This window comes from Hibiscus syriacus, unplaced genomic scaffold (genome assembly GCF_006381635.1).
Source record: "Hibiscus syriacus cultivar Baekdansim isolate YM2019G1 unplaced genomic scaffold, ASM638163v2 tig00110174_pilon, whole genome shotgun sequence".
NCBI lineage: Eukaryota > Viridiplantae > Streptophyta > Magnoliopsida > Malvales > Malvaceae > Hibiscus > Hibiscus syriacus.
This window is the reverse complement of record NW_024062612.1, coordinates 973,753-985,316: the sequence shown is the minus strand read 5'-3', so window position 1 is coordinate 985,316 and position 11,564 is coordinate 973,753.

Below are 11,564 nucleotides of genomic sequence, written 5' to 3'. Positions count from 1 at the left end.
TGAATTTTAAATTATTTAATTAACTGATTTGTTAACCAATCAGGTGGTGACACGTGTCACCACCCAATTGAAATGGAAAATAAGACAACACAAATATGTGCCCAAAGAGAATTGAAGCTATGTTAAGGGGAGAGTGACCAACGCCCAAACCGTTGGACCAAAGTTCCCCAGTGATTATAACTTACAACAATTTGTATTTAACTTGTAAAAGTTTATTAATGATAAAAAATTAAACAAATTATTTCTTTAACCGTTAATCAAACTGAAATTTATTTGAAAATTATTAACTGAACCAAATTAACCGTTAATCGGTTAATAATTTTCAAATAAATTTCGGTTCGATTAACAGTCAAATAATTTCGGTTCGATTAATGGTTAAAGAAAAAAAATCAGTTAATAATCTTCAAATAAATTTTGGTTCGATTAACGGTCAAATAATTTCTGTTCGATTAATGGTTAAAGAAAAAAATTCTGTTAATTCGATTTGATTAATAATTTTCAAATAAATTTCGGTTCGATTAACGGTTAAGGAAAAAATAATTTATTTTATTCGGTTAATTCGATTAATAAATTTCGGTTCGATTAACGGTCAAATAATTTCGGTTCGATTAATGGTTAAAGAAAAAAATGGTTGATTTGGTTCGGTTAATAATTTTTAAATAAATTTCTATTCGATTAACGGTTAAAGAAAAAAAATTATTTTATTCGGTTAATTAGGTTAATAATTTTCAAATAAATTTGGGTTCGATTAACGGTCAAATAATGTTGGTTCAATTAATGGTTAAAGAAAATAATTTGGTTAAAAATTTTCAAATAAATTTCGGTTCGATAAACGATCAAATAATTTCGGTTGGATTAATGTTAAAGAAAAAATTTCGGTTAATTTGGTTCGATTAATAATTTTCAAATAAATTTCGGTTCGATTAACGGTCAAATAATTTCCGTTCGATTAATGTTAAAGAAAAAAAATCAATTAATTTGGTTCGGTTAATAATTTCCAAATAAATTTCAGTTCGATTAACGGTTAAAGAAAAAATAATTTATTTAAACAAATAATTTGTTTAATTTTTTTATCATTAACAAACTTTTACAAGTCAAATACAAATTGTTGTAAGTTAGAATCATTGGGAGCTTTGGCCCAACGGTTTGGCTGCTTGGTCACTCTCCCCCTTAACGTAGGTTTGATTTTCCTTGGGCGCATATTTGTGTTCTTCTATTTTCCATTTCAATTTGGAGGTGACACGTGTCACCACCTGATTGGTTAAAAAATCAGTTAATTAAATAATTTAAAATTCATAAATAAAACATTCCAATCATATATCGACACGTGCCATGTTCTAATTGAATAATTAAATTTATTTAATTGAATTAAAATAGTGACTAAATTGATAGAATATGTAAATATTAAGGACCAAATGTATAATTATGACAATATTATGGACCAAATATATAATTATGTCAATTTATTAACGGACGCGACTCTCCGTTTTTTTAACGGAGAGTGGTCTGATTGAATCAATTAAAAAGTTTGGTGGTTGAATTGAGACAAAAAATAGTTCGGTGGCAAGATTGATTAATGACTATAGTTTGGTGGTCTCCCGTGTAGTTTATCCTTTTTTTTCTAAAAGAAAAATATTGGCTTAATAAACTATTTACCCTCTAAACTATACTTATTTTACTAAGTTATCTCTTAAATATTCCTTTTCAAACTATTGGTCCTCTAATATTTAATTTTATTAGTATTTCATCCAAAATTGTTAACTTCCGTTAGAAAAAATACTTTGGCCAATTAAAATGTTCCACGTGATACTTTTGACTAAAAACTAAATCTGGTTTTAATAAAAAGGATAAATGACATCTCAAGTCATTTATATTTTCCTTTTTTTAATAAAAATAAATTCAACAATTTTCAGAATATAATACCTCCACCATTTTAATTAAAGTAAGGCCTTTTTGTTATTGTTATTGTGTCTATTTCAAACTAAATTTCTCATCAAATTAAATTGATTTTTATTTATTAAATAAAACAGATTACACTAATAGTTACGAACTATATTGTAGTTGGGTTAGGGTTTTTCAAGAATTACTTGGGATATAACAATTGGCTGTTGGCTCCAAAAAGCACAATCTTTTTGGTACATATTGTAAATCTAAGAGTCCTGTCGGGATCAAAATATAAGAATTACAAGCGAAGGGATGATTATGTTGGTAGCAATGCCAATGAAATATAGTTGTCAATAAAAGTGAGGTGATATGCAAATGAGTTGCACATTTCACCATATCATTTCAAATTGGGCTTATTTGAATTGTATTTATCATAACGATGAAGATTCTTTAACTTTTGTTTATATTATGATTGTAAATCGGTAGCAGTATTTAAGAATGGTAAGTTGATATTTGTCAATGGATGAATGTTTTGTGTGGGACACTTTGATGGCTGGAAAGCTACTCAAGAACTTGGGATGTCCGAGAGATGATTCGAACATTGTGATTATTCTGTATATTTGCCACGTGTATTTAAATATGAAAAGTTTGGATTAAGAAAAGACAAGTGTCACAATCAAAATGCAAATGTCATGTCTCTTAGGAGTTGATGTTTGGCAGTGCTATCCAGTAGAAATTTGTAGTGCCTTACGCTGATCGACGCAATGTAAAAGATTAGGGTAACCCAACGTTGAGGCTTCTCAATGGGGAAGACAAGTGGGATTGAAAATGGTGGTAATTGCTAAACAGCCTGTCTGTCAAAGAACTCTTGGTAACAACTTGTTGAAAAGTAATTACAGCGACTTATAGTTGTGTCGCAACCGTATTTCGGTTGGGCATCGGGATTGGGCTTCGACTTGAAAAATGTGGATTGGAGTCGCCACCGATCATTTATTTAAAAATAAATGGGTTGATCGGATACCCTATTTCTTACCTGATCTGCGTCTTACCAGAAATATGTCGGGCTCGGGAGTCGATTACGGTCAAGGAATGATTAGCACCCTTAAACCGCCCTTTCGGTACTACGTAATTTCCAGTTGTCTTAATTAAGAAAATTGTAATTTTAAATTAAAAGGTAAAATTTGATCATGAATTACTTACCTCTGATTAATTGACGAAAATACCCTTAAAAAGTCATAAGATGTGTTAGAGAGAAAAAATGAAGAATAAAAATAAGTAAAAAAAATAAAAGGAAAAATAAATAAATAAATAAATAAATAAATAAATAAAATATGAAAAAATATATATATATATATAAATGAGTAAAATAGAAAAATAATAATCATAACAATAATGATAGTAATATGAAAATATAATATAATATAAACAAATAAAAAAACTAAAACAAAAATAAATAAATATATAAATCAAATATAAAAGTATACATATAATGATAACTGGCTTATAAATAAACTATTAAAACATACATATATACGTATAATGATAAAGTTAAAACAAACTAGATAAAGATAATTACAATATATATATATATATATATATATATATATATGGTAATAATACGATTATAAGTAAAATATTAAAAAAGGTATATATATATATAAATAATAATATTAAAAAAATAACCAAATGAATATAAATAAATAAAAATATATGTATATATAATAATAATATATAGTGTAAAAAATCAATTGAAAATCATTTAAAAAAACATACGTATATATATTTATATAATGACAATAATGTAAATAATAAATAAATAAAAATATCCATACAATAAATAAAATGACTAATATAAAGAAAAATAAAGATTGGGGCCAAATTTGAAAGACAATTAACGTTGATATTGCGCATTAGGGGAATAAAAAATGAACACTCATCGGGGTAGATCTAGGTTCGAAACTTCGAAACCCCACCTATTTTTGGTCATCGACGCAACCCACGTTTTGGATTATTCAAACCAAATCTCAAGAAAAATAACGTGCACATGCGAGAAATGAACGAATCAAAAAAATGCTACCTTTTATTTCCTTTTCGAATCGTTTACAATAGCTTTGCCTTTGTATTTTCCGTGCTTTCCTCTGTATTTTGTCTGTAAATCGTCTGTTACAATAGTGAGTTACAATGGTTATTTATAGTGCTTGTGGATCATATCTTTAGGAGTTTAAATCATAGTAGAACTCTATCCTATTCTTAGGAGTTTGAATCTTAGCAAAATTCTATCTTATTTTTAGGAGTTTGAATCCTAGTAGGACGAAAAGGTGTGTTGACAGCTGCCCCTCTTTGCCCATAGTCGTGTAACGGGGATAGGGCAAAGATTAAAAGACATTTTTCGTTCGGTGGAGTTGAAAATTGACTCTGATGTTTCAATAACTCCCTGTCGAATTGAGTTACAGATGACTCCTCCGTCGTGAAGCCGAGTTCATCTTGAAATGATATGAAATTGAAGTCGTAGTTCGGAATTTGAATCAGCACGTGGCTTCTCATTGCCCTTCGATCTTCTTCTCGGTTTAAAGACCTTGGATCGGAATCGAACTCAGAAATCTTCATTGACATATAGCTTTTGCTTGAAAATGGTTGCTTGTAACTAAAGCACGGTTAGCCCAGGTCCTCTTCTCGACTTGAAAACCTCGACTGCAACCGGAAAGTAGTGCGATTGATGTGTCATCGAGCTGAATGGAATCGAACTCGACAATTTTGATGGCAGATAACCCTTCTAGCCTTGAGTTATGCTATAAATGATGTGCCTTGGAGGTGAGCGTAGTCGAACTCGAAGGTCTTTGTTGACAGATACTCCTTCTTTGAGTTGGATATCCTTCGTCGTGAAGTTAAAACCGAGGGTGGCCCCTTCGTCGTGAAGTTGAGCCTGAAATTGGATATCCTTCGTCGTGAAGTTGAAATCCAAGTAAGTAGCATTGTTCTAAGTCCAATATCCTCCGTCGTGAAGTTGAAATTGGCTCTGGAACCGGGAAATTGTTTGTTGACAACCAGCTGTCCCTTCGTTGCGAAGTTGAACTTGTGTTGTCTCGAGTCCAATATTCTTCGCTGTGAAGTTTAAATTGGCTCTGAAATTGAGAAGTTGTTTGTTGACAACCAGCTGTCCCTTCGTCGTGAAGTTGAACTTGCGTTATCTGGAGTCCAATATCCTTCGCTGTGAAGTTGAAATTGGCTCTGAAATTGAGAATTTTTTTATTGACAACCAGCGGTCCCTTCGTCGTGAAGTTGAACTTGCGTTGTCTGGAGTCCAATATCCTTCGTTGTGAAGTTGAAATTGGCTCTGAAATTGAGAAGTTGTTTGTTGACAACCAGCGGTCCCTTCGTTGTGAAGTTGAACTTGCGTTGTCTTGAGTCCAATATCCTACGTTGTGAAGTTGAAATTGGCTCTGAAATTGGGAAATTATTTTTTGACAACCAGCGGTCCCTTCGTCGTGAAGTTGAAATTGCGTTGTCTGGAGTCCAATATCCTTCGTCATAAAGTTGAAATTGACTCTAAAAGCTGTAAAAAAGTATGTATGTGGAAAATGATAAATATGATGCTCTAAAATGTATGCATAAGATGTATGTAACATGAATTGGTTATATTTTATCTCATGAAAAATGTCTGATAATTTGCATTAGGATGTTGAATCCAAAAATGCCCCAATATTTGATGTTGAATCTTCAAAGATGCCCCAAATGTTCCTCATTTCTTGCTTCAATATTGATTCTGAGCATGAGTTTTGTGTCTAAAAGTCACATGTCATTTACCAAGATCTACTCTAGAGAGACTGTCTTGTTTGAAAAAAAATGTTTTTCTTTCTCTTTTATTTTCAAAGTTCTGAAAATATCAATAAAGAGTTTCGAAAGATGTTTAATCAAGAGTTTTGAAAGATGTTTAATTAAAAGTTTTGAAAATATTGTCCCTTTCATGGTTTTACAATTGAGACGAATCATAAAACTAGAGTTCATCGGATATCAAAGAATTAATTACAATGTTAATCCTTCAATAAATTATAGCTATTTGACATGTGTCAAGATCAAAGCTATCTTTGGGAAATGGTTAAATATGGAAAGGATAAAAAGGTCTCAGGTTGTTGTGTTTGGTCAAAGGTTTGGCATTTGATGCTCAAAGGTTTGACATTTGATGCTCAAAGGTTTGATGGGGTAGCTTGCATGCTCTTCTGCTGGAAGTGTTCTCTGACTCCCAACCTTCGTGGTCACACTCGGATTGTGCGATGTCGTATCAAGGAACTTGTTTGATCGCCTCAGTTGTACAATTTTTATATTCGAGCCGCCTTTTCAGATTTTCAACTCGGACCCTCTTTTGGTTTCAAGACGTTATTCAGAATTTACGTCTTGAACCCCCCTTTGTTATTTTTCTCTACCATGCATTAATTACATTATTTTTTTGCAAATAAAGATTAATCATGATGGGCGGGATGAAATCTGAAGATAGTCTCTTCTGTTTAGAAATTCATGTATGATTAGAAGGGACTTTTAAGGCACGTAATGTAGGCCAGGGTTCATGGTTATGAAAGAAAAGGGATAAATAGGCTCAAACAAGTGTTTCAGGGTGTTTATTTCAAAAAAAAAAGTGTTTCAGGGTGTTGAAACAAGGATCAATTTGTTCTGATGTCTTCAATCCTGCTCAAAATGTTTCTCTCTCTTGATGCTCTATGATCTTCGAGTGAAGTGATTCAGTGATTCGGGAATGATTGTGCTTGATCAATCTCATAGTTTGAAGCTTAATATGTCATTTGTCTTTAGGGAATCTTTGCATGTGTTTTTTGTCCCTTTTTCTTTTTGATTTTTGTTATTATTTCTCTTTTTTCTTTGCTTTTTTGCTTATTTTCTTTTTTGTTCTTGATTGGATCTTCGCACTTGCCATTTAGTCCACCTTTTGGTATCTCATATGAATCAATGTCTTCGCTCATGTGAGCATATTTCTTCCACCTTGCCCCCAAGTGTGGAGGGTGATTATTGGTTAGGGTTGAATCAGAAGAAAAATACTACAGGCTCAAAAGGGGACACAAGGGATATATTTTTTTCTCCTGTTGTGAAGGGATAAAAAAAAAAGAAAGCCGTTCATCATTTCATACATGTAAATCTTCACAGAAGAGGTATCCTCAGGGGGATAGATTTTCAAGATTAATTATATTCACATGAAAACAGTGTAATTAATGCATGATAGAATTATCTCGAATAAATTTTTCTTCTTTTTTTCCCCAGATGCCTCAATGTTCAGGCTCCCCGCGAGATGCCCCAAGTTGGTTCTTTAGAAGAATGCTCATGTTAAAATAAACAACTCAATGCCTTGGGTTTTAATGGTAAGAAAGGTTATTTTGGAGTCTAAAAAGACAGTGGTGTGATCTTATTGACTCAAAGAAAGGTATGGGTGTATCGAAAAGATAAAGGCAATGTTCAAGAATTTGGTCTTTTTGGTAATGACCATGAGTTATTTTGGGTAAATAATCGAGGTATTTTATTTTGGGGTTTGAGTCAGGATAAGAAAGGTCTAATCTTGTCACATGTCAAAAATCTATAATTCTTGAAGAATTAAAAGAATCCTTAATTCATTTAATATTCGAAGAACTAAAGATTAAAATTTATTCAATTGCTCCACCTTAGAAAGTAGCATAAATTCAATCCTTTAAAAGATTAAGCAAACATGAAAGATCAAAGACGTGTTCAAACAAAACAATCCTCTAAGTGCAAATGGTATATACCATGCCCCATTCTTCGGCAAGCGCTTTACAGTTTTCAGAGGAATGTTTGGGGCTTCTTATGTGGTAACAGCTAACAGCTTCAACATCTTAGCCCTTAGAATATGGGGATTCTTTTCTTAGATCATCTTGGCAGGCTTTGTCCTACCATCAGCTGATCAGGCTCTTTAATGTTACAATCTTGCTTCCATGTGGTTAAATCCACTTCATCGAGTCCTTCATGACTTAATTTCATGTTTGTGAAAATGCTTAAAAATGTAGATGAAGATGCAAAAATGCAAAATGCAAGAATGCATGAAATGTTCGAGGCATTGATCCAGAAAAGTGTTTATTATTATAAATAATATTTACTTAGACAAAAATGTTTTATCTTGTAAGAGACATAAAAACGATCAAAGGTACATTCGGACTAAATCCTCTAGACCCCGAACAGCTTATAGTAGGTTGACAAGTCTTCTGTCTTCATCTGTCACTGGTTGTATGCCTTGTCGGACCATTCCAGTTTCCCTTGTCAGGCCGTGTAGATGACGAGCTGCCTTCTGTACTTGATCCAGGAAGTCTCGGATGACTGCATCTCTGGCCTTCACCCTTTGTTGTGCTTGCTCTCGACGGAAACGCCACTGTAAACATCCATCGAAATGCACTATCTGAAGCTTGCTTGCTTGCTTCTTGAACCCATCTACAATAGCTTCTAACTCAGCTATTGTTTTGCCATCTCTCTCATGTTGTTTCTCCATATCAGCCATCTAGATTCTCAAGCATTGGTTTTGATGCTGACTGCCTGCTAAGCGCCTCTGGGCAGTCTTCATATGTTCCTTCCAATCTCTCTCATTCCAGTATTTAGAAGCCACTTTCAACTTGGAGTTATCCTTGACTTTATCTTGATACCCCTTTCTCAAGTCTTCGAGCTCTAAACAGACTCTTTTTTGTTCTCTTTCTAGTTTGTCTGCTTGATCTTTCTGAGAGTCGGCATATAGATTCCACTGATAGCGCTCAGCCTCAAGTTCCTTTATCCTCTTCCCCAGCTCATTGTTCACAGCTTCAAAATCTGTTTTGGCTATCTCAAGTCCATAAGGGACATGCCTGAGATGCTCCTCCATGGTCCGTGTGTCCTCACAGTTTGGCACCGGGGTGTTGTCATTTTTTTGCAATCTTCGCCACTCTAAATAGTCTGGGGTAAGCATGTCTTTATCAGCCACAATATTCATCCGTAACACTTTCTTCCATGAATCGACAATCTCTTTAATCCTCTTTTTATAACTGTCACCCTGATACTCAAACTCTGATTTAGCTAGTTCGCATGTTGCTGGGACAAACTGACGTGCCCCATAATGTCTAAGTGCTAATAATAGAGCATACCCAACTGCATCCCAAAGTTCAGGTAAGGTCATAGTGTCAGAGTCCCCACATTGGAAAAGAACGTCACTGAGGAACAACCAGGGGGCTCTCCAAGTAATATCTCGGTCTTGATAGATGAGTGAAGACTTTCATCCACTTCTCTTTTGAAGTTCCTTCATGTTATTTCATGGTGATAAACTCTCTCAAATGTGAATACGTAGTGCTAAATCGGCGGTAGACAACCCCATTAGTCTTCCAGAAGTGGTTGTGAATCCAGACTTGAAGGAGCTGAACACATCCAATGAATCTACCTCCGCCAGCTCTTCGACAATGGTTGAGAGACCGAAAGGTCTCGGCTAAGATGGTTGGTGCTGGGTTGACCTGTTTTGGAAGTTGCTCAAACAGTTCCAACACGGCTGCGTCAATGCATCCCAAAATCTTTGGAAAGATGATCAAGCCATACAGACCTAGTGCAAAAAAGGTCTATAGTTTTCCATTCATCAGGGTGGTCATTCATTAGTTTTCTTATGTGGATCCACGCAATTCCCTGCCCGTTACCTTTGTTTCGGAGTCGGTCAGTCACCCACTTTTCATCAACTCCTGCAATCTTAGCCAGTCTGTTCTTGAAAGACTGACTATTGATGTGTTAGATGTAGGCTCGCTCCAGTTTAATGCTTTCACAGTGCAATAGTCTAGTATACTCCTCGATGGTAGGTACCATGTCCTCCTGGTTAAAAGTGAAGCAACTGTATCCCGGGTTCCAGAATCGAACCAAGACTCTGATTAAGGGCTCATCGGTCTTAACATGAAGCAAAAGTGCAATGTCGCCATATCGCTGAGTGAACTTCTGTTTCCAATCATTCTTCCAACTGCCCCAGATGTCCCGAAGCTCTTACACGTCGTTCTGCTTTAGGCTAATAGAGGCGTAGCTAACCAGTTCTGACACATAGCTTCCTTGAAGACTGTCTCCCTTTTCCTTCTGAATCTTCTCGGACCATAATCGTACCTCGGGGTTTTTAATCTCTTGTATTACAACACCTTTATCTATTAATTCAGATTATTTTGTGTAACAAACACCTTTTTATAGATCAATGGCCTCTTATTATGATGCAAATGATGAAAACAAAATAAAAGAGGACAAAAAAAAATTAGTGAGATAAATATAATAAAATGAAAAATCATACCCCACATGATATCTACCCGAACATGTTTAGTATTCCTACTCAGACATGATCTCTATCCCGCATGCTAATTTCAAACAAATCCTAACCGCATATTTGTCTAGTTCGCATGCTTTGAACATAAAGTAAAGCATGAAATAATTCTGGCATCCTAGGGTTTGAAATGAGGTTTTGAGGTAGGCTCTAATTTTTCAAAGTCTCCCGGTTTAGGTGCTAAAAAATGGTACCCGAGTTCTCCTTGCTGGTGCCCCCTTGGGCGTGCCAGACCCTTAGTCCTAAACCCATCACAGGCTCGTGTGGACTAAGTTAAACTCGAGAGGGCACATTCCCTTATGTCTATGCGGAGAATAAATTCACACGAAGACATAATGTATATGAATCCCGAAGGCTACTTACTAGGCATATGCGGTGAATAAATTCACACGAATGCATCGCTTTCACCCCCACTTAAAACGGGTTCGGAGCTCGGGTTTAGAGCCTTAGATGAAAAAAGACTTTAAGGTCTGAAATCATTGAGAAAACGGTTAGTACAACTATTTACTCGAAAAAAATATAATCAAAAGTAAGCAATAAAGATCGAAATGTTACCTTAAAATTTAAACTTACCCTTTTTGTTAAAAAAACAACTGAAAATTACCTTAGCCTGACTCACTTGAAAGTCCCCAGCGGAGTCGTCAAGCTGTCGCAACCGTATTTCGGTTGGGCTCCGGGATTGGGCTTCGACTTGAAAAATGTGGATTGGAGTCGCCACCGATCATTTATTTAAAAATAAATGGGTTGATCGGATACCCTATTTCTTACCTGATCTGCGTCTTACCAGAAATATATCGGGCTCGGGAGTCGATTACGGTCAAGGAAGGATTAGCACCCTTGAACCGCCCTTTCGGTACTACGTAATTTCCAGTTGTCTTAATTAAGAAAATTGTAATTTTAAATTAAAAGGTAAAATTTGATCATGAATTACTTACCTCTGATTAATTGACGAAAATACCCTTAAAAAGTCATAAGATGTGTTAGAGAGAAAAAATGAATAAATGAAAAAAATCAAGAATAAAAATAAGTAAAAAAAATAAAAGGAAAAATAAATAAATAAATAAATAAATAAATAAAATATGAAAATATATATATATATATATATAAATGAGTAAAATAGAAAAATAATAATCATAACAATAATGATAGTAATATGAAAATATAATATAATATAAAAAAACTAAAACAAAAATAAATCAAATATATAAATCAAATATAAAAGTATACATATAATGATAATTGGCTTATAAATAAACTATTAAAACATACATATATACGTATAATGATAAAGTTAAAACAAACTAGATAAAGATAATTACAATATATATATATGGTAATAATACGATTATAAGTAAAATATTAAAAAAGG